The 24,970-nt window shown below is 39.7% G+C and overlaps 1 protein-coding gene and 1 pseudogene across 1 annotated transcript in view; one reads left to right on the forward strand and one right to left on the reverse strand.

Moving 5' to 3' along the window:
* The window catches only part of ZSWIM6 (zinc finger SWIM-type containing 6), a 215,812-nt gene that overhangs the window by 58,271 nt on the left and 132,571 nt on the right, over positions 1 to 24,970 (forward strand). The window lies entirely within an intron of this gene.
* Positions 859 to 2,090, reverse strand: LOC102146691 (large ribosomal subunit protein uL3 pseudogene; annotated as a pseudogene).

The following is a 24,970-nucleotide window of genomic DNA, read 5'->3' on the forward strand; positions in this document are numbered from 1 at the left end:
TACGTATGCATCCCACCCTCACAAAAGTATTCATGAGCAGCTAGTCTGCTGTAATGACATTGTGACATTTCAGAGTAATCTACCATACTTGTTTTTAAAAATTCATGTTTTTCTGTGCTATTTATTTTGACTGAGAAGGTTGCTGTAATTAACTCATACTTTTTAATACTCTTTTTTTTTTTTTTTTTTTTTTTTTTGAGACGGAGTCTCGCTCTGTCACCCAGGCTGGAGTGCAGTGGCCGGATCTCAGCTCACTGCAAGCTCCGCCTCCCGGGTTCACGCCATTCTCCTGCCTCAGCCTCCCGAGTAGCTGGGACTACAGGCGCCCGCCACCTCGCCCGGCTAGTTTTTTGTATTTTTTAGTAGAGACGGGGTTTCACCGTGTTAGCCAGGATGGTCTCGATCTCCTGACCTCGTGATCCGCCCGTCTCGGCCTCCCAAAGTGCTGGGATTACAGGCTTGAGCCACCGCGCCCGGCCGCTTAATACTCTTATGCCTTTTATAAAGCATAAAATTACTAGAATTCAGAAATAATGTAACTAGCATTGTACTCAAGTCATAATTTTTTAAGATTAGATACCTTCAGATACCTTATTCCCCCAATATTAAATTTGAATCCATGGCAGAAATATTTTTGGTGTTTTCCAAAATATTTTAAAAGTGAAAATATAAGTTCTTATTTGCTTGCACTGTCTCTTCCCCGCTCCTCCTTGAATTTGCCCCTTGCTCTGGAGAACCCACAAAAGAGAAAACTTTTGTGAATGAGCATTGTCAGAATGCTCTCTCAAAAATGGTATTTTTTTTTCTAGTGGAAAATAACGTTTAAGACCCCACAAACTGCAAAAACCGTTCCTGGCATTAAGCTCCTTCGTCCTTTGCAATTCAGTCTTTCTTGAGTGGTCCCATGAATGCTGTCTTCTCCTGCATGGTCTGGAAACAGTCATGGCCAAACTTGGAGGTGGTGTCAATGAACTTAAGGTCAGTCTTCTCCAGAGCCCGCCGTTCAGTCGGCACTGGCAAGGACTTGCGAAGGGTGAGTGAGCACTCGCTTCTTGGTGTCCACCACACAGTCTTTCAGCATGACAAAGTCATTGGCCACTTCACCATAGTGGACAAAGATAACCCAGAGGGTGGCTTGTCAGACAGGTCATTGTCAGTGGAGGCATTGTTCTTGATCAGTTTGCTGTCCTTGATAAAGGATCCCTGGCTGATCTTATAGATCTTGTTGATCTCAGTGCAGTGACAGTAGCCTTTCTGCCAAACGCATGCCACAGGGAAGGCCACAGGGGCAGGATACAGGCCCCAATATAGGCCAGCTTGCACAGGCCTCGGTGGGTCTTGCGGAGCGGCTTCTTGGTGTGCCAGTGACTGGTGACCCCTTTGTAGCCTTTGCCCTTGGTCATCCTGATGACGTCGATCATCTCGTCCTGCCCAAACACTTGGTTCACAGGTACCTGCTACTCGAGCCTCTTACAGGCCCAGTCCAGCTTCTTGGCCATGGTGCCTACTTTCACCTGGATCTCCATCAGGTGGGCCTTCTTCTGGCACAGAGGAAGCAGGCACATCTGGGTGTAGGCAATGCCGCGGATGACTTGGCGGTACTTCTTCATGCTGCCGAAGTCCTTCTCCAGGTGCTTCTTGCCATCCTCATCCTGACATTTCTTGCAGTACTTGGTAAAGGCTTTCTCAGATTTATGCCAGTTTTTATAGAAATGCCTCTTGGACGCATCACTGATGTGCTCAGCCAAGACGATCTTGAAGGTCTGGAGGCCTGGAGGGGTTTGCACGTAGCCCACAATGCCCATAACCACCATGGGTGGTGTCTCCACAATGGTCACAGCCTCTACCACCTCCTTCTTGTTCACCTTGGATCCTGGCCTGTCGACTTCCTGCACGATGTTGGTCATGCCAGCCTTGTATCCCAGGAAGGCTGTGAGGTGCACCAGCTTGGAAGGGTCATCCTTAGGAAAGCTCTTCACCTTCCCATGATGCTTGCTGCTATGCTTCTGAGTCAGGAAGCTGAGGGACCCATGTCTGGGAGCAGAGAACTTTCTGTGAGACATCACGCCATCAAATCCCGCCGGTAGAGCAAAGAATGGTATTTTCAAAACTTTTTGAGCCAGGGATCCTCTTTGCCATCCAGTGGGCTTTTACAGTTCTACCTTTATTTTGCATATATTTTCCTTCAAGACTGTATTTCCCTCATAGACTGGCATGCATTCGTGTTTTGACATTGAAAATTTGATGAAGTACTTCTTCCAGATAGAACTAAGAAACTGTGAAATTGATAGGGTGACTGGAGTGTTATGTGAGATATCTTTATGTATAGATACTCTAACTTTCAATGTTGTGTTTTCTAGTAGTGTTGATGAATTTGCAGTGATGAGTCTATAGCTTTCTGCTGATTTCTCTAGTATTGGAGAAAGATGGAAAGCAACACATGGTAGTTGCATCCAAACTGGCTACAGACATTCATCTATATACCTTTTTCTTCCGTATCTTTTATCCTGTAAAGTGGCATTCGTGATGAATATGCCTGTTCTGGAGTATGTCTTTAAAAAATTTTTTTAAATGATTATGTGAAAGTCTATCTTTCTGTAGGGAATTCAGGCAACATAGAAAATTGTGAAGGAGCAAAAATCACGGTTAACAGTTTGGTGAGACAGGAGTTGTCACTCTTAACAGTTTCATAATATGCGTGCATGTGCGCCCACATGCACATACCAAAACATACACACGTGTCATTCTCATGATACAATGTGAGTGAAATTGCATAACTTCACATTCTGTTTACCAGCATTTATATATGTGTGTGTGTATGTGTGTGTGTATATATATATATATATATATATAGAGAGAGAGAGAGAGAGAGAGAGAGAGAGAGATGGAGTTTCACTGTTGTTGCCCAGGCCGGCGTGCAGTGGCGTGATCCCAGCTCACCGCAGCCTCTACCTCCTGGGTTCAAGTGATTCTCCTGCCTCAGCCTCTCAAGTAGCCAGGATTACAGGCATACGTCACCACCCCCAGCTAATTTTGTATTTTTAGTAGATACAGGGTTTCTCCATGTTGGTCAAGCTGGTTTCAAACTCCCAACCTCAGGTGATCCGCCCACCTCGGCCTCCCAGAGTGCTGGGATTACAGGTGTGAGCCACCAAGCCATTGCACCCAGCCCATCAGCCTTTATTTTTTAACTCAATACTTTGGCTATTTTCCCATGTTAATGAATATGATCTAAAAATGGCCATGTTGTGTTCATATATATATATATATAATCTGTTTCTCAATACCTTTAGTATTTAGTTTTTCACTAGTACGAACAGTTCTACACTAAACATATTGGTGTATTCATCTTGCCCACTTACACTCTGAGGGCAAATTTCTAGAAGTAGAATTCCTTATAAAATTTTATTTTACATATAGTTATGCTTTATAGGAATATATTGAGAAATGTTTAATTTTTTATAGTCAGCACTCCTAGAAAGCTGATAATTTGTGCCTTTAAAAACCTACTTTTAGGCCAGGCATGGTGGCGCATGTCTGTAATGCCAGCTACTCAGGAGGCTGAGGCAGGAGAATCACTTGAACCGGGGGGGCAGAGGTTGCAGTGAGCCAAGATCACGCCATTGCACTCCAACCTGGGTGACAGAGCAAAACTCCATCTCAAAAAAAAAAAAAAAAAAAAGTACTTTTAGATGTAATGTACTGTGCATCCAGTAGGGCAGAAATCATTCAGATCGCTAGACCGACCGAGGGTTCTTGGGTCTGGTTTTTTGTAACTTTTTTTGTCCTCTTTACCTCTCTTCTAAATATGCTGCTTTTAATCTACAGGGGACTTGGAAACTATATAACCAACCTTATTATGTGATGTATAAAGTAGAAGCAAGCAACCCCTGAGTCAAAGTATGTGGAGTGTGCTAGTGGTAGGGGTGGGATAGGAACATTGTTGGCTGGTTGAATTTTGCATAGGTAAGGACTTTATTTTAGTTTGGGGAATATTTATATTGATGCTCTGTTGGATCAAATTATTTCTATTATAGAGCAGCCATTTACTGATGAATGTAGGAGACAAAGTCATATAAATTGAGATAAAAGGCAAGCTCTTATGATTAAAAGAAAATTCCCATCCTTTAGGTTGCACTCGTACTCCCAAGAAGTACTGGTGTAGTGTCTGCCTCCTCACTCTTTCCTTGTGTGGCACATCCCACTTGGAGTGCTCCTTTTTGGGAGAGTGTGCCCTTATCTCTGGACGTGTGCCCTGGGATGTCAGGCAGTGTCTTCTCCAGGGCTGGGAGTGAAGACTCAGCCAAGTCCTGACTGCTTACAGCCTGGCACCCCCAGCATGGGAAGAATTATCTGGCCTGCTAAGCAATATTAATTCTTCTTCCAGTATTGACTGTTTGATTTATACCAGCACTGGGTGAGCCCTGGGAATTCAGAGCTGACTCAGACCTTTTTCTCATCTTCTTGGGGCTCACTGGGTAGAAAGTAAGATGACTTCAAAGCATGTAACTTGATTGACAGCACATTAAGTACCCCCTGAATGGTGTGTATGGTATATATGAGGGGGAAATTATCAATTCTTCCTGGGGATCTGTGAAGTTGTCCAAAAGAGAAAGGGACACTTAGCTTCAGTAATGGCAAATGAAAGGAATTAACAAGGCAAATACTGTTAGGAGGGCTTACAGGTGGTTGGCCAGAGGAGGGGGTATGGAAAGGCATTCTAGGCAGCAAGTAAAGCTTGTGCAAAAATGTAGGAGTGTGAAACAGTTATCCCCTTTTTCCAATTCAGATTCTGCACAGCTGCTACAGTGGGTACTAAGTGTTAGAGGAGGGTGGTGCAGGCGAGGAGATGGTAGAAGCAGGTCAGACCATAGTGGACCTTGTGTGCCATGGTGAGGAGTTGAACTTGATCCTGTGGGGACAGAAGACTGCCATCATGAGGCTTTAATTAGCTTTGATTTATGGGCACAGTCATGATGAACAAATGATAGCCCATTGTGTTCATTTTGGGGAGTTATAAAATCACTTTTATAAGTTAGGGGATGTGTTAAGCATTAGTACCAGAGGGGGTACATTTATAATGCAACTCATCTTCCCTTCGGTGCTCTCATGGCCTGGAAGGTGAGCAGAAAGAATCCTTTAATAAAGGAGGCACAATTTCAGTCAGATTGTGTAATTTCTCAGTGCTAAGATTACTTCTCTAGGTGGTCCAACCAGGTGAAGGTATAAAGGTGTGTTGGTGGGGGGCACTGGGTGTGTCCTTGCCCAGTCTTGCCTGACAGCCCAAGACAGGACAGACAGCAGGCTATGTAAAGAGTAAGAGCAGTCTTTGTGCAGTGCAAAAAAAGGCCATTTGCTATGCATTGATTTTTTTCCCCCCATTCATACCTGTACACAGATACGGATCTATCAGGGTGTCATTTTTGAATACTGAGTTAAGCAATATCAGAGTTAAGATAAAAATCAATGGTTTAATTGATTAAATGAGCACCGGGCTACACACAGGATGATAGCTCAGTAACTGAGTTTTTAAAAACATGAGTTTAAAACAAAATGGATTTCAAAAATTGAAAAACACTTGGTTAAAAATCTCTGTGTCTTTTGATATATCAGGAAAGATTAATATTTATAATTTCTAATTTATAAATTAAGACATTCTGTTCACTTGACCTTTTAAGCAAAGTTTTATAAGTAAGCCACAATAGGCCATGAACTACATTAGTTATCTGATATTAAAGTGTTCTCAGAGAATTTATTTTCCTACAAAATTATTCAGATGGAGTAAAGAAAATTGCTTTACTCAGTCAGGGTTGGGGTGTAGTGGGCCGTTGACTTTGAATACTTTATTAAGCTCTACATTTTTTTAAAAATGGGAGGTATTGATTTAAGGCATTCTATATCGTTTATTAGATCAGTATATTGCTTAGAAACTAAAAGATCTGGAGAGTTTGTGCTTCTGTACGAGTCTACAGATAAACCGAGATTGGAAAGTACAATCTGGTGTTTGGAGGCAGGCATGATCTTGGGCGGGGTGAACCAGAAGGCTGGGTTTGGCTTCTACTTACACCACCACTGCTAGCTGTGGGCTTTGAATCTATTACTTATCTTTATCACCTTCATCTTCCTCATTTGTAAAATTATCCCAACAACACGTAACCTTCCTGACCGTGCATATTTATTTTGAGAGTTGAATGTTTTTTGGCCAGGTGCGGTGGCTCACGCCTGTAATCCCAGCACTTTGGGAGGCTGAGGCGGGTGGATCACAAGGTCAAGAGATTGAGACTATCCTGGCCAACATAGTGAAACCCCGTCTCTTCTAAAAATACAAAAATTAGCTGGGCGTGGTGGCGCACGCCTGTCGTCCCAGCTACTCGGGAGGCTGAGGCAGGAGAATTACTTGGATCAGGAGGTGGAGGTTGCAGTGAGCCGAGATCACGCCACTGCACTCCAGCCTGGCAACAGAGCGAGACTCCGTCTGGAGAAAAAAAAAAGAGAATTGAATGTTTTCATTCAAACGTGAATAAAACATTGTATTTAACTTGGAAATTCTGAACAAAGTAAGATGGCAGTGTTGGTGGCAGATTCTTTTTTCAATGGCATAGTGTTATATTCTAGCTTCATTCATGTTGGCCTGGTTTAAATAGTTTACCAAGGTTGGCAGGTTATCTACACTTAAAAATTAATTAAACATTTTAAAATTAAGTTTTTGGTTAAAATTTTTACCTGTTGCTAAATAAAAAATATATAGAAAACCCAGATTTTTTTGGGAGAAGGGGGAGTTAAATAAATTATCTTTCTAATGTCTTCCAAATATTCCTTATTAAATTGTTTAAGTGGACATAGTTATTCTCTTAGGAGTATTATAAACATAATAACGATAAATTTGTTTGCCCTTACAGAGTTTAAAATGATTGTTATCAGTTTATAGGTTAGGTAGGGAACTGCCTCTCAGAGAGGGTAATGACTTACCAATGATTGTCCCAATATTCAATATTCAGCAGAAAGAAAAGACGTGGAACTAGAACTCAGTTCTGTTGCCATATTGTCAGTATTTGCCAGAATTTGTTTGTTGTACAAAATAACCAGGTTTTTCACTTTTGGACATTGGTTTAGACTCAATCTAAAAACCATTAAATTAGTTCAGGCTGTACCTTCCTATCCCCCAAAAACATTATCCCAGTTATGTGTAATACTGTATATACATCTAAAATATCTTACAAAAATGTTTTTATGTAATCAAAATGAATTTTCTTAAATTGAAATACATTGGATTTACCACTGACAAATTTGATTTTAATCAGATTCACCTTGAGTGTTATATTAGGGAGTCAGTGAAGTGCCCCCAGAGGGTGGCAATCATGACTATAAATCCTCATTTGGGAGAAAAATGGCAGTTTGTTTTTGTTGGTCTGCATGTGCTGTGAATCATCAGCCCTGCAGTGGGGTCCTCCAGGGACTGTGGCATGCACAGCCCATCAGTGACAGGCAAGCTGTTTTGAGTGACTACTACTACTTTTTTTTTTAAGAGGCAGGTTACTTTGTTTTAAAAACATGAACCTTTAAAAGAATTCCAAAAGTAGTACACACATTGAAAAATATAATGAAACATACTGACGGAAAATGTTAAATGACTCCTAAAATTTTAGCATAGAAGTTATCTCCACCTAAAGTTTGATTTAAATCTTTTGTTCTGAATAACTTCTGAAGGGGATGGAGTCCTTGTTGCCTGTTTAGCTCACTGACTCCAAATGTAGAGAATGGGCTCTATGGTCCAAATCTACTTAATCCACATTGAGAAGGAACAGAAAAGGAGTTTGGTCCCAGTGCCTAACACAGAAAGAAATGAAATTTACCTATTAATGTAACTATTAAGAGACTTCCCACTTTACCTTCAAAACAAAAGGAATATCATTTTCATGCCTATGAAATGAAGACTTTGTCTTCCCTGCTGCCCTGTAAGCCTCTCGTTGCAAAACAGGATCTCAACAGTATTTCAGAGAATGGGACTTCTTGCCATCTGATACCTGTGAAACTCTTAAGTGATCTTGGGCCTTCTCACTTGCTGTGGTTCCAGTTGTTGCGTGCGTGGAGCCTTACAGCAGGGGTCCCCAGCCTCCGGGGCCATGGAACCCTATGGGTCCCTGGCGTGTTAGGAACTGGGCCACACAGCAGGAGGTGAGTGGCGGGCAATTGAGCATTACTGCCTGAGCTCCGCCTCCTGTCAGATCAGCAGATATTCTGATTCTCATAGGAGGGTGAACCCTATTGTGCAAGGGATCTAGGTTGCACACTCCTTATGGGAATCTAATACCTGATAATCTGAGGTGGAACAGTTTCATCCTGAAACCATCCCCCTACCCCTAGTTCATGGAAAATTGTCTTTCATGAACCAGTCCCTGGTGCCAAAAAGGTGGGGGACTGCTGCCTTTGTAGCATCAGCTCTCCTTGAGCAACTAGCCAGGCAATGTTGTATAGTACTTAAGATTTGGGGGCCTTAAGTTCTGCATTTGAATCCTGGTTCCAGCACTTAGTAACTCTTGACCCTGGGCAAATAACTTAATCTCTTGGAACCTCGTTTTTCCTCATCTGTAAAATTCGGTAAAAATATTTATCAACATGCTTATAAAGTGCATAGCACAGTATTGTGGTACCTGATTAGCCCCAGCAGAGGTTCATTACAATTTTGATTTTTGGGATTAAAGTAAACATTGTATAATTTCAGTTCTGAGAATAAATTTCTTTGAGTTATGAAGCAAACTGAATTCGTGTACTGGTGTCATTAGGATGCTTTTTAATGAGAGATGGAAGGATGACCTTGAGCTTATGGCGAAGTGGTAGTGCGGGGGCTGAAGGAGAATGAGTTGTGTATAGTTGTTTGTTTATTTATTTATTTAATTTATTTATTTTGGGGATAGTGTCTCGCTCTGTCACCCAGGCTGGAGTGCAGTGTGTGATCTCGGCTCACTGCAACCTCCGCCTCCTGTGTTCAAGCGATTCTCCTGCCTCAGCCTCCCAAGTAGCTTGGACTACAGACGCATGCCACCACGCCAGGCTAATTCTTGTATTTTTTTAGTATAGATGGAGTTTCATCATGTTGGACAGGCTGGTCTCAAACTTCTGACCTCAGGTAATTCGCCTGCCTCAGCCTCCCAAAAGGTTGGGATTACAGGTGTGAGCCATTGCGCCTGGGTGTGTATGTTTTTGTTTGTTTGTTTTTTAAAGATAATGTCTATTATTTGAAAAATGTATTTTATTTGAAAACACTGAGTTTGTCTAATTATGGATTAAATCCTAATATGTGACTTCGTTGAGAAAATTACTAACATTGGCATTCCAGTTTATCTCACATACTGAAATCTCCTTTTTATTTACCAGAACAGATTCCATCTCTGTCTTTTGACTGAGGTGAAAACATAAGACCTTTTTTTTGCCTTTTCCAGAATCTGTCAACACTTACTGAGTTGGACAGAAGGTTTAAGCACAGTGAGGCTTCATCTTCGTGTTCCTGAGGGACCAGAATCCTCTGGTTACAAAACCCTAAGAGCTAAATTCTTAGTGGGGACACATGTACAGTATCAGTGTACATTCAGGGTTGGTGTTTCTTGGGCTAGCTGAGTAACTATGAACATTACAAAAAGAAATGAAAAACAACCAAAATCTCTTATCCTAAACACTGTAATTGGTTTCTCCAATTTCTACTTCCTACGTCTGAATGAACTTGTAAGAAGAAAATGCTTCCTCTGTAGGTGGCCTGGTCAGGTTGGCCTGATACCTGGAGTGAAAAGAATGGAACAAAGTAAAGAGCACAAATCTGGGACCCTGGAAAACTGCCCTCTAGTCCTGGTTTTGCTGTTTAATGATTGTTATAACTAAACAAGGCAGTTTGCAGATCTGGCTTTAGTTTTTCTACCTGTACCCTCGGGGGTGTAGATGATCTCCAGAATTACAGAATCACAGGGTTGGAAGTAGCTTTGTGCAGCCCTTCTAAAGAGCATGGACATGATCTTTGAAGCAGCCTTGACAGGTCGCCATTCCATCTCCATTTGTCTGTGTTCAGCCTTTGCTTGGCTTCTCCTCTAGAGATGGGGAACTGTTGGTTTTCAAGGTAGTTTGGAGCCACTTAGTATTAGGTAGCTTTTCATAGTGTATGCATTCCTTGCCCTCCTGTAGTCCTAATTTTATGTTTTTCATCTTTTATGTGACAAATCTTTAGATATTGAACAAGAATTATGTCAGTTCTCTTTCCAGTTATGCTGCAAAAGCTCTGTCTGCCCTCCCTCCCTCTTTGATGTGATTTCAGACCCTTCACAATTATGCTAGCTTTCCTGAAATGTTCCAGTTTTTCATTGCCACTTTAAAAATGTGAGTCTCAGAAAAGCATATACTTCCGATAGAATGTGAGCAGCACAGGGCATGCTAAGAAGGTTTAAAAACTGTAATTTCATGAGTACAGCCCAAGTTGATATTTTGTTGTTATTGGTGTCTTTTATAGACAGCATCTGTCTGTGACATCCTTGATGTTTTATTTCACATGGATTGATTGCTCATAAGCAAGGCCTCATGTTATAGATGGGCAGCTTATTTCTTTGGCCCTTGGCAGTACTTTATATTTTTTCTTCCTTTTGTGAGTTATTTTATATCTGCTCCTTGTTCTGCCTGCTGAATTGTTCTGAACCTTTCATCTGCTCTGGGAATTAGTGATCCTGTCAGGCTGTTGTCTCCTTATTATCCTCACTGATCATACATTTGAGTCCATCCCAAGTGATTGATGAAAACGTTGACCAGGGCAAAGTCAAATAGAGGCTCTTGTGGTAAACTGCTGGGGTCTTTCCACTGTCTACATTTGACTGGTGGGGAACCCTGACAGTGTTTCCAGGCTCCTATTGACATATGTTGTTATTATTGGTTAGATGTAATTTAGATGTAATTTGTCTTGCTCTGAAGTCTTGAACTCAGTCTGTTTTCTCATTAATTTATCGTCTTCTATTTTGAAAATTCTGTATTTGTTTTTATGTTTATACACATTTGGATTTAGTGGCGTTAGCTATTTCCCCCCCGACGATTATTATGTTCTAGTTAGTTTTTGCTTTAGTGGTCTTCATTAATACTGCCACCAACCCCACCCATCTTTTCTTTTCTTTTTTTTTTTTTTTACGTTCACAATCTCCCCATGATTTCCTGCCCTGGAGTGCCTAGTACTGAGTGGTAAATGGGGGTTGGGGTGGTCTTACTGGTGGAGTAACAGAAGGAAGAAATTTCTTAAATTAAGAAGGTTTCCAGTCTTTCTTCCAGAGGTACCGCTACAAATACATGCCAAGGTTTTTCAAAAGACTGTAACTTTAGACATTTTAAAATATTCTGTTGGAGATAAAGTTTAAAAAGCAATTAATAAAGAGAAACATACTGAAGTGTTACTCCAGATATCCTGATGGATATTGTATGTTGAAAAATTACATTTTAGAAAATAAAGGGTATACAGTTACCCTTTATTATGAGGTTTCATAAAATATCTCATAATTATGAGGTATATGAAATAGGTTAAAAAAATTTGAATGACATTTACCTGACAAATGGCTAGTAAAAAGCATACTGTATAAGAATGTAATGGGATAAATGGTGCATCAGAAATACTACATAAATTATCTATCTAAAGAGAGGTGTCAGGGTTTTACATGGAGATAGTTTATAGGGTAGGCCACATCTGTATTATTGTGTTTTGCAACTTGTTCTTTGTAATATACTTAGTTGCATCAAACTATATGACCTTTTCTTAATTTGATGTACTACAAAAGAAACTTTAGCATAAATGTTTTCAAAATAATACCACTGCCCAAATGTCACATTAAGCCAAGCATTATATGAATCAGCAAGACCAGTCTCCTCTTCCTGCTGTCATTTCTTTTGTCCTTCCCCTTTTCTTCCTCCCGCCAAGTACTTGCATATTTGTGTGCTTATGTTAGCAGCATCCACGCTGATACCTGTTTGCTTTTTTTTCACCCTAGCTCCAGGGGTAAAAGGAGAGACTAAAAAAAAAAAAATTCTGCAAGTCTTAAATATGGGACAAAATTCAAGGAATTATTTCTTATCTTGTCACCTTTAAAATGTCATTAATGGAACATGTACATCCTGAGTTTGTGGTAACAGTTAGTAGATATTTCTGTGTTTGGGATGGAAAAGTATCAAGCAGCAAATAGAGCACACACTCTGTAGAATTAAAGAACCTTAGAAAAGATGACTATAAAAATTTTAAGTACATTTAGGGGAAGGAATGATTCAATGGAGAGAATGAATTTGAAGATATATCCATAAATGCTTGAAGTTCTAATGTGGCTTTTAGTTACAATAGATCTTTTAAAACTACAATGGAATTTTGCCGTTATGTCACTCATTATAGTTGGAATTCTACTTTAACTAGATTGTCTTCTGATTTATATGAAACCTTAATTGCTTGAAGTATAGACTTAAGTTAAAACTTTTGTAGCATGGATTCCAGAGATTCTAGTTGTTTTTTTTTCCCCCAGGAAGAAAAACAGGAAGTACTATGTCCAGAAACTAATGAAATGAAGGTGTTTTTAATGACGAATTTTCTTCAGACAATAAGATACTGTATGGTTTCTAGATTACAGTGCTTTAGGGCTAAATGTGGAAACTGGAACTCCAATATAAGGTTTTGCACTTTAAAGGTTAAGTATCCAGTTGTATCCAATAAAAACTTAGGAAATTTAAAGTTGTTATTCCCACAATAATAATTACTTTGTCCCTATGGGAATATTTAGAATTTGCATTGTTGGGCATAATGTCTTATTTATATTTCACTGTATTTATAGTTGAACCTTATATCTAAATGAATGAGAGAAATTAACTCATTTTTGTATATAATTTAATTGTGTAGCATTCACTAATTGCTAATGATTTGCACACATGAACAAATCAAACAAAAATCTCTGCTCTTATGTTGTGCACTTAGGTAATATGGGGGTAAATGTATATATCTAACTCTGGATCTCATGGTAAAATTAAGAGAGTAATTGTGCATTGCACCAGGAATAATGTGCTATTCACAAATGGATGTCACTTGCCAAGTTTACACATCTGATTTAGAATAAACAAAGATTTCAGACTTAATTGAGGATGCATGTCTTTGATAGCTTACTTGAGGTAACTCTAGTCCTTTAAGACTATCTTCAAACCATCAGCAGGATTTATTTTAAAAATCCTCCAATTGAGGCAGCCATTTAAAATTGAGTAATTATTCCCTGGGGTCCAGTTCTTTATTATCGAAAGTATAGAGTTTTTAGGGTTTAGAACTCTCTTGGGCTCTTAAAGCCATGTTATTTAGAAAAATTAAAATGTAAAAAATGGCCTAAGATTTCTAAACCATGTGACCTGTGGTCAGTCCTGTTTCTCTTGCTATAGAGCAGGGAACCATTGTAAACAGGAAAATTCTAATCCATATGCAGCTAGCAACTTCAGCCTTTCACAGACTAACAACTAAGACCACTAGGAGCCCTATAGCTCCTTTATTTCTCGCATGGGTGCCTCATCACATGGAGGCCAGGGAAGAAGGAGCCTGGGAAAAGGAACACTTTGTCTTCAGATTTAGAAAGCACACTTGGAAAAGAAAAGAGAATCTTTTGAATAAAATCAGAAGGGAATACACGTCTGTAAACAAGATTCTGGAATCGTACAAAATAATTTATGCTTAGACTCTTTGCGTGTGAGTTGAAAACTTTTTTGGCCAGTGTAGATTTTTGTCATAAGAGGAAGCAGTTTTTAATGCACAGCTCTTAGTTTTCAATCTTGGGAGCTGCTTGATAATTAAGTGATGTTTTTGACAGTGAGGAAATTAAATTATGTGGGAATTCAGTCCCTGAAGTATATTTTTGAGTAGCCTTCCTTGGATAGTTTAACTGTAGTCTTGTCTGGCCAGAGATGAATTAGGTGATTTCTTGAGGTCTCTTCAGTAGCCATCCTGGGAGGTTTAGAAAAGGATTTTTTTTTTTTTTTTTTTTTTTTGAGGTGGAGTTTCGCTCTGCCGCCCAGGCTGGAGTGCAGTGGCGCTATCTTGGCTCACTGCAAGCTCCGCCTCCCGGGTTCACGCCATTCTCCTGCCTCAGCCTCCCGCATAGCTGGGACTACGGGTGCCTGCCACCACGCCCGGCTAATTTTTGTATTTTTAGTAGAGATGGGGTTTCACTGTATTAGCCAGGATTTTAAAAAAGTATTTTTTATACCACAGGAAAACTTTCCTTCCTGTTTCCTCACTTACTAGTTGCATTCTTAAAATGATTGCATTTTTTCCCCTTGTTCCCAATGGTTAAATTTCATTTACTTTCTGATCTTTAGGGGAAAGAATGGCATAAATTGAGGCAGGTGAAAAATTTCAAAGGGCTGCCATCGCCCTCTTGAAGTTCACATTGTCTCCAGCTCCTCTAAGCCTTGGCTACCACCTCTCAAGGCAAACTCCCATCCCTGTTTTGTTGTCTTTGGTTAGGATTTGTTGGTAGGCAGTGGACCTTATGGTAGAGGAGGGAAGATGAACTTTAAAGAGAAAAGTTCTATAGCCACTATTGCTATAGCTTTTGCTCTTGCTGTTCTTTTCTGCCAGTAGCTGCCTCTTTGTTTGCTGGGAGAGAAGTAGGAGAGAGAAGGTGAGTCCAAGAGAGGAGAGGGATTTCACCGCCTCCTTTAGACTCCTTGTTCCTTTCATGGCTCTGCCCCATCTTCTCATTTTCCAAACATCCCAATCACCTAGGGAGGGAGGGTTGTTTTTTTCTCTTTTGGTTTTTGGTTGTTTTTATAAAATACAATTCTTGGGCCCCATGTTTAGCTATTATACTTAAGGAAGTCTGGGGCTTGAGTCCTGAGAATCTGTATTTCTTGAGTTATGCAGGTAATTTTGATGCCCAGTTAGATTTGAGAACTGTAGGATATGTTTCCCACTCTAACCTTTGGAAGTCAGGGTCCTAAGTTATAGGAGTCAATACCAGTAGCAGAAATGATTGGGCTTACAATATGACAAATAGGGCCATAAATACCAAGGGTTCCTGAACCAACAGCCAGAGCTTCTAGGAGTGCGAGACCAGTTGAACTTAACTGTAATTATCCTGTTGTGGGGGTTAGTTGCTATAATAGCTATATTTAAGGTGTATTAACTTTTGTCTTCTTTTATATTCCTTTTAATTTGTTGATGGAAAGCTGTGTTTGTACATATGGTGGGTATACTGGTAACCTCCAACCCCCAAAGATGGGATTAATACAAAATATATAGTTTGTTCACATAAGTGGGATGTCTTAACTAGATTTTTAAAATAAATAGGATCTACATTTTTCTTCTTTGTAGTGGCCTGTCTAGTGGAGTATAGTTTCTTTCATCTTTGTATTAGTGAGAATTTAAATATATTTTGATGGCATTTCTCTTTTACATTCTTCACCACAACCACCATTATCATCATGGAGAGGCTAATAGACTTTATGAGGGGCTAACTCCTCAGAGGAGGAAGAAATTATGGAGGTGGCATTTGAGCTGAGCCTTTAAAAGATGAGAGAAGATCTGCATTAGAGACTGGTATTTTCTGTTCTTGGGAGGATATTCCAGATACAGGAAAACTTGAGCAAAGACAACAGGCATGTTTGAAAAACAGCAGGCTTTGTTTCCATGAGGCCAAAGTGTAGGCTCTGTAAAACACAAGAGTAGAAGAGTAGATTAGGGACAGAGTGTCAAGAGTTTGAAAGTCATTTCTGTTTGGACTTTATTCTCAGTGTCATAGTTTCTATATAGAAAGGGGCTCAGAGTTTAAAAGAGTAACTCCATAAAAATAATTGTAGCACCACATATTATTTGAAAGATTAAAGTCTTTTATTTGAATTATATTTCAGAACCTTAAAAATATGTATGTGCATGTATACGTATCACACAAAGAAAATACCTTTGAAGACTTTCTCTTTATATATATAGTCTGTGGTCCTGTGAGGTCTGGGGCTTGAGACTACTGTGAAATAAATGATAACCTTGTCATTCAGTAGACAGCCTGAGCTATATTAGGGTCTTCTGCATCTCAGGGTTGGAGGCTTCTCCGTGCTTTAGCAGAATTTCTCTTCCCTCCAGTCTTGGCCTCCCTCGTTAACACACAGGAACTTTAAACTTTATGTCTGCAGGTCTGTGTCATTTTGCTATCTCTTTAGGGAACCACCTGCCTAACCTTATGAGGTGCTGTTCAAAACTGGCTCTGCTCTTTTTAGCAACTGATCATTATTGCATATCACTGTCTTTTAACATCTACTAAAGCTGAAAACATTTGTATACTTAATATATTAATAGTATATTACTTGTTTATCAGTATGATGGTTTACATAAATGTAAAGCCCATAATTTTTTTTTTTTTTTTTGAGACAGAGTCTCTTACTATCGCCCAGGCTGGAGTACAGTGGCACAATCTCAGCTTACTGAACCTCTGCCTCCTGGGTTCAAGCAATTCTTCTGCCTCAGCCTCCCGAATAGCTGGGACTACAGGTGCACGCCACCATGCCCAGTTAATTTTTGTATTTTTAAATAGAGACGGGGTTTCACAATATTGGCCAGGATGGTCTTGATCTGTTGACCTCGTGATCTGCCCGCCTTGGCTTCCCAAAGTGCTGGGATTACAGGCATGAGCCACTGGCGCCCAGCCAAAGCCTAGAAATTTTATAGGGACTTGGTGTAGTAATTCCTAACAGATATTGAAAGAAAGGTAAAAATTAGTTGAAAGGACTAGATCATCCTCATTCCTCACTCATTTTTCCTTAAAGAATGTATTAAAAGGCAAAGTTGTCTACAGTCTGTATCAAAATTTTGCTTTAACAATGTTTTCAACATTTTACATCTTTCTGGTAATTATATGAAGTCTATGAAGACTAAAAATCTCTGTCGTAATTGGTCAGAAGTAATACTTCTTCTTCTTCTTTGTTTTTTTTTTTTTTTTTGAGACAGAGTTTCACTCTGTCGCCCAGGCTGGAGTGCAGTGGCATGATCTCGGCTCACTGCAATCTCTGCCTCCCGGATTCATGCCATTCTCCTGCCTCAGCCTCCCGAGTAGCTGGGACTACAGGTGCCCACCGCCACGCCCGGCTAATTTTTTGTATTTTTAGTAGAGACGGGATTTCATCGTGTGTTAGCCAGGAGGATGGTCTTGATCTCCTGAGCTCATAATCCGCCCACCTTGGCCTCCCAAAGTGCTGGAATTACAGGTGTGAGCCACTGCGCCCAGCCCCGGAAGTAATATTTCTGAGTGGATATTTGTTTTCAAAAAGCCTAAGTCTTTAAAGGTGGCATATGATACTATTATTTATCTCAGAAATCATTTATTTATTTATTTATTTATTTTGAGACAGAGTCTCACTCTGTCACCCAGGCTGGAGTGCAGTGACGTGATCTCGGCTCACTGCAGCCTCTGCCTCCCGGGTTCAAGCAATTCTCCTGCCTCAGCCTCCTGAGTAGCTGGGATTACAGGCGCCCGCCACCATGCCTGCCTAATTTTTATATTTTTAGTAGAGACGGCTTTTGCCATATTGGCCAGGCTGGTCTCGAACTCCTGACCTCGGGTGATCTACCCACCTCAGCCTCCCAAAGTGCTGGGATTACAGGTGTGAGCCACTGTGCCCGGGCTCTCAGAAATCTTAAAAAGGATTTAGTTTCATTTAAAAATAACAAGCACAGTTCCACAAATCTGAAATTTATTTATTGAAATTGGATCGTGTTGTCCATGGAAAACATCTTACTTTATACCAGATTTTAAAATTATCACTGATATAAGCGCAGCATAAAATTCCCCTGGCCCCATTTTTACATAAGAGAAATTATTGAATAGGATAAAGGTAGCATTTCAAATTAGTGAGAAAAGATAGGTTATTCAATTAGTGTTGGAACTAGTGGATATATATCTAGGAAAAAAAGTACAGACTCTAAATATTGAAAGGTAAAACTGAAAACATACAAATATTTGAAGAAATCACTGGAAAATTATTCTACAAACTGCATGGGGAATGACAGTCTAATAACAATAACCAAGAGCCATGAAAGAATAGATTGGTAACAATTCAGCTATATAAAAATCCCTACATTTCTCTGTGGCAGAAACCATGAAACAGATGAATTTACCAAACTGGAAAAAATTTTCACAAATCATGTCACAAAGAGCTAATTTTCTTAAAATATTTTAAAAAGACCTTTCAAAGTGTCATCATACACAAAATGCTGCTTTTCTAAAAACATAAGCTCCTACAAAGCAGTAAGAAAATGATGAACAAATAGAAAAATGGGCAAAAGTGATGATTTAACAGTTCACAGAGAAATACAAATGGCTCCTAAAATATATAAAAAGATGCTCAACTTCATTCACAATATGAGAAATGTAAATTAAGACTACACTAAGATACAATTTTTCACAGATCTGTTTTCTAAAAATAAGCTTGAGAGAGAGCCTCTTATCTGAATTCTGGGACAGCCTGATTTGCATGAGGGAAATATGCATCCTCCTGCACTGTTGATGGGAGGGTAAAAGGTACAGTCTCAGTGGAGGGCAGTTTGCTGGTACCTTTCAGAATTACAAATGCATGTGTTTGTTTTGATGTAACAATTTCCCATCTAGGAATTTATTCTAGAGAGACAGTCATACAAGATTTTCACACCAGCATTATTTGTAATAGCAAAAAGATGGGAAATTACCTAAATGCTCATATATAGGGGACTGCTAAATTGCAGAATTCCATGCAATTCTAAAAAAAGAATAAGGAAGCAAAGTAGAGAACAGCATGTATATAGAGTTTACCATTTACAAAAGGAGAAAATAGAATATATGTGTATTTCCTTATGTATCACTAAATGCTTCTGGGTGAATACAAGAGAAGTAACAGCTTATCATGGGATGAGAACAGGGCAACTGAGGGACAAGTTTGGAGGGAGATTTTGTCACTGTGTACCCTTTTGTTTTGGACCAGTTGAAGCTATTGTCTCTTGAAAATAATTTCAAGAAGATAAATTATGAAGGAGGGGTCTAAAAAAGCTTTAAAATACGTTGTTTTAATTTCTTTGCTTGAAAATTAACATTGCTTTAAGGGGGAAACAGTAAGCAGTTTAGGGGAAGCATATGTGTTTAATTAAATTGCCTCTTCAGCAGTATTAAAAATCAGTCAGTTGTAAATTGGTGAGGAATATATTAAAACCTTATTGGAGACGCAGTTCTGAAGTTTGCTTTGAAGTTCGACCAGGAAAAGAAGGGGTTAAAGGTGTGATGCAGGTAAAGGAAGGGTTAAGGGCATTATGCAAGCTGTTAAATAAAAAGGAAGTGCATTACAAAATGCTGAGCTCAGGAGTCTGGCTGCTAGCCAAGCCTTTGCTTTCCTCACTACAGCTGAGGGCTTTCGAAGCTTCCCACCAGTGGGTTTGTCTGAACTGTTTAGGAATGCGGCCGCGGTCGCCAGCTGACGTCAGCGCCGCCGGTTCAGCCGCGGGCCAGAGTAAGGGACTGACAGCGCGAGGGGCGGGGTTGGGAGTCAGGATGGGGCGAGGCCTGCGTGTGACTGATGGCGCGGGGGCGGGGCGGCGTGTGTGTGACTGAGCAGGCAGAGACGGGGTGGCACACGATTTGCATTTCGTTGATGACTTATAAATTATGATTATAGATTTTTCTTTGTAATGAGGGGAAATGTTTTTTTCTTTTTTCCATTTTTGAAATCCAGGGCTCTGTATTGCTTCACTTTAGGTATTAAGTATAAGCACAAAATTAAATGTAACATATACCAAATTGTCCTACTTCAAGGGCCATTTTGTTTTTGTTTTTGTTTCTGAGAGGGAGGGGGTCACTGTAAAAACTTTGGTGATTCTTACCAGTGGAGGGGCTAGGGAAGTGATTTTTGCTGTTTAAGGAGGTTCTCAATTTTTTTTACCTACAGTCCATTTTCATTTCAGAATCGGTTCCAGAGAGAAATTGTAAAAGTTTTCAAGCGCGATTTTGTAAAACAAAAGATAAAAAAAGGAGAAAAAATATGTGGAAAACTGCCAAGATCGGTTATAACTCTATTAAGACCACCTTTGTGCATGATCGTTTTGGGTTATTACTGCTGATTTTCAGCCTTTAAAGAAAAATGTGGGTTCTTGGTAGCAACTTACAAGGATGGTGTTTAGAGCTGTAGTTCCCCCTTCATCACCATACCCTGTTTTCATGATGGTTAATTTTACTTTTAAAAACATTTGTATTTCTTGACTGTTCATTGATTAGATCATTTTGCTTAGTCATATGTAAGAGTTTTGTTAGTCTTTGGGTTCTTAGTTATACAACTCAGAGTCAGGAATGCAAATTTATTAGCTTTTTGTGGAGGGGGAAATGTGGGGTGGTGAGAGCTGTGGGTGGTAAGCATGGGGTGCAATACCAGTTCGTGGACAAGGATCTAAAAGGAACCATTAAGCTCCATGGAAAACTTTGTTACTTGATCAGGGCCAGTAAAGGAAGACTATTTTGAGTAGCTACTGAAGTTATATGATAGTTAATTTAATTGATTTAAGTAACTCTTTCAGAGACCCCAGATTTGTAAAAGTGGTAGTGTTGTGAGTTTTGATAAAGGAAGTTTTAGCCTTTCACGAGAGGAAGACTTGGGCTTATTTGTCCTTCATGTTGAGAAGCTTCCGTATGATCTTCATCATGTTGAGAAGCTTCCGTATGATCTTCATGGTCTCCTTAGGCACAATCACTGTGATTTCACCTATGTATAGCAGTGCAGCTAAGGTGAAGTCAGCATATAGACCAGGAAGATACAACACTACGAAAACTCAGGACCACCCTTGGCAAAAGGCAACAATGTATAGCCCTAAATTACCCAGAAACTCTAGTGCTCAGCCCTACATTGACAATTGCACGGAATTTAAGTGTTCTGAGATTGTGAATAGTATCATAATAATTGATGTATTTCCTTTTTTTTTTTTTTTCAGATGGAGTCTCACTCTGTTGCCAGGCTGGAGTGCAGTGGCGGATCTCAGCTCACTGCAACCTCCAACTCCCTGGTTCAGGCAATTCTCCTGCCTCAACCTCCCAAGTAGCTGGGATTACAGGCACGTGCCACCACGCCTGGCTAATTTTTGTATTTTTAGTAGACAGGGGGTTTCACCATGTTGGCCAGGATGGTCTCGATCTCCTGACCTCATGATCTGCCCACCTTGTCCTCCAAAAGTGTTGGGATTACAGGCGTGAGCCACGGCGCCTGGCAATGTATTTCCTTTTTAAACTGTCTGACTAGATTTTAAAGACTTGTGTGTTTTTCACTTAGACACCTTTTGTTGATAGTACACTTCATGCAGAATAATTTTAAGAGTATAGAGTTGTAAACTACTGTTACATTGAACTCAAATATTAAGGTCATTTCATTTAACACATAGAATAGCAAATATGGAATATTTGGTAGATTGAACGTTGAATTAAGAATGAGGTATGAATTATGCTTAGTTTGCTTAGTCACCAGTTATACGACTTTGTCCACTTTTAGTCTCATCGTGTCTTAGTTTCTACAGGGGAAAATGCTTTTTATTAGTTCTCCTATAATAGGACTCAAGGCAAAAAAACGCTTTTATCAAGACATAAGAATATTCTGGTTAATAATACACTATGGTTTGGCATGCTTGGAAAGGGCAGCAGAAGAAATGACAACCTGGTGTGGATACTGACTGGTCTCTCCATCTCTCTGCTTGTCTGAAGCACTTCAGCATTGTTACAAAAAAAGTCCCTGGGAGGTCCTGTGCTCTAGGAGTGGAGCCTTGAGTGCTTTGAGTGTGTGTTTAGAACAAGGTTTCCTTTCTTTGTTTTTGCTAAATTAGTTATCAGTTCTTCTAAAATATAGTCCTCTCAAAATACGGAGTGAATATTTGTGTCTTGTTGGATGAGTCTGTATTTGGACTTAAGTATGACTTAATTAATTGTTTTTTAAACTTTATTTAATGACAAGTAAGGTGAACACATTTTGAGTTATAAAGGATGGGAATACAGTAAAAATTGCTGCCCTGCAGTCTTGATATTAGTGAAGAAACAACCCTCTAATTGGAAGCTTTTGCACAAAGCTAGAGTGTAGTTTTGCTTCCTGAATACTCTAAAATGTTTCAGGAAATTTCAACCTTGTCTTTAATAAGAACACTTTAAAATTACTTTTGTCTAGTTAACGCATGTTTTGAAAGATACTGTCTTCAATGTGTTAATCCACTCAGGCTGCTATAACAAAAATACCTTTCACCGGTGGCTTATAAACCACGGAAATTTATTTGTCCCAGTTCTGGAGGCTAAGAAGTCCAAGATCAAGGTGCCATCAGATTGGGTGTCTGATGAGGCCCCCTTACCTGGTTCCTGGATGGCATCTTCTTGCTGTGTCTTCACGTGGTAGAAGGAAAGGATGAAAGATCTCTCTTGGGCTCTTTTTAAGTACACTAATCCCATTCATGAGGGCTTTACATCTGTGACCTAATTAACCTCCTAAAGGTGGCACATCACCTTGGAGGTGAGGATTTCAACATATGAATTGAGGTTGGGGATAAGTATGCAGCCCATAGAATGCATTTTCATTTTCATTCATACATTGAGATTTTAGGAAATTAATCAAAGACATTATAGCTGTGAATACTGATCAAATAACCAATGTAACCACAGTAAATTGATTTAATTTCAGCCCCCAAGAAATGAAAAATTGATCTTTGTTATATGAGTCTTATAAGTTTACCCCTAGTAAATCTACAGTGTCTATCACGTGGTTTGAAATTTTGGACAAATCACGTGATACCTTATTGCTACCGATGAATCACAGGGAATTGAGATCTCATGATAAAAAGAGAAAAACCTCACTGGAGAAAGTTGAACTGCTTTTTATGCAGGAATAGAACTTCTGGGTTGGTCAGAATTGCAACTACCATACTTCAGATCTGGCATCTTGTTTGCTGGGAAATGGGGTCAGGAGGGAAGCAGCATCCTTAGTTTGATCCCCTGAAGACCAATAGCTCAGGTGTGGTGTGATTTTAGTATGTTTCAGGGCTTGAATTTAGAATCTTCCCTGTCTATTTCCTTGCATATCAGGAAATAGTGATGTGGAGGCATTTATTGTTTATGTTATTTGGGGCAGCTGGCAGCACATTTGTATCTTAGGTTCTGTTTAGTGTTTTAACTATTTGCATATTCCTTTTATGGGCTGCTTCTTGGCTTGCGTTGAGATGGAATTGAAGAAAGCAAGTTCATCTGTGAAAACAGATTGTCAAAACCAGAAAAGAGGCACATTGTGCTCAGTTTTCAAAACTCTTCTGTTAATCTCTGTATTGGTTCCTAAGAGCCCTGCTGAAGAATCTATGTTTTCTTAGGAGTGTCCATCTTGAATATTAATTTAAAATGGTTTATTGTGAATTTCGTCTCATTGAGCCTGGTTTTTTGTATTGTTTTCCATTTTACTATTGAAGGTGTTTGTCATTAAAATTTATTTTCTGTTCCCATTCCTTCATTCATTCATTCATTCCTTTTGAATACCTACTGTGTGCCAGACTTAAAGTCAGTTGCTGGGTACATATTGCTGAGCAAAAATAAACTTGCAGTACAATGGAAATTAGAGATGTTAAAGCGTGTGTGAAGGAAGCTCCTGAGGGTAGGAGTGGGATGGGGGTGGGGCAACTCGATGTATTCAAAGAACTGAAAGGAAGGAACGCAGTGTGAGTTGTAGAGCAGGGGAATGAGAGTGATACCAGATGGGGTAGGAGAAATGGACAGGGCAAAGATCATCCTGTGAGGTAATTCTAGTACATTAAAAAGAACTGACTTGAGTGTAGTGGGAAGCCATCCTCAGGCTGCTATTTGGAGATTATGTTGTTGGGGGCAAGAGTGGAAGCAAGGTGTTCAGTGAAGAGGGTAGTTCAGTATTAGCTTGGACTAGGGTGGGGCAGTGATGGAGAGAAGTGGACATATCAACAGGATTTAGTGATGGCATTGGATGGGATGGGGGAAGAAAAGAAGAAAGAATCCAAGGTGATTTTGAAGTTTCTATTTTGAGGATCGGGGTGGTGACTGTTTATTGGAGCTGGGAATGGTGGGGAAAAGAACAGTTTTGGGATGTGACAAATCAAGGGTTTAGTTTTGGACCTGATTCTGAGCTATGCAGTAGAGAGGTCAGGTAAATAGCGTGGCTGAAATCTTTTTTTCTTTGCCCTGTAGAATTAGGGCAAAGAAAAAAAGATTTTTCCTGTGCCAACTATAAAATTAGTTATGTTTTTTAAATTTGAAAATACAGGATTTTAGCTCAGACTGAATTACGTTATGGGAGGAGACTTCTGTCTCTGTGGAAGGGGAAATATTTTGTAATAGTTATAAACCCAACAAACATATCCCCAAACTGAGGCAGTCAGCACGAGAGAACTCTGCTGTGCTTATTAAATATGGTTGAGTGGTAAACTGAGTAAGATTATTTATGTTTCAAAGGGGTCAGCATTCAATACTGCTGTTGATTAATTGATTTTTAAGTATTTCTTTCCTTACTTTTTAGGTTATTTTTCCTTAAGAGATTTTAGGTGAGTTACAACAAAGAACATTGAACACTGTGTGCCTTGCACCATCTAATCCCTTTCTCTGTGTTATTTTATCTAAACCCTAAATTGTCAGAAGAAGGCTGTGAAATAGATGGCATTTGAATCCTCTCTTTGTAGATGAGGAAACTGGATTGCAGGGAGGTTAGTACTTGTTCGAGGAGACACAGCTAGCAAATGCCAGTCCCAGGTTTGACTGGCACCAAAGCTGATGCTCCTCGTCACTGTTCCCTGCGGCTGCAACCCAGAACTAATAGTTTTGTTTCTGCAGTCTTTTCGGGAATGTGGTGGAGTTCAGGTAGGCTTTTGCTTGTTAGTTTATGATCAGAAATGTATGAAGTAGAGCCTAGAAAGTAATTTAGAGATGCTTCATGTATCAATAAGGGAGTGTCATTTTGATGT

Source organism: Macaca fascicularis, chromosome 6 (assembly GCF_037993035.2).
Source record: "Macaca fascicularis isolate 582-1 chromosome 6, T2T-MFA8v1.1".
Lineage (NCBI taxonomy): Eukaryota > Metazoa > Chordata > Mammalia > Primates > Cercopithecidae > Macaca > Macaca fascicularis.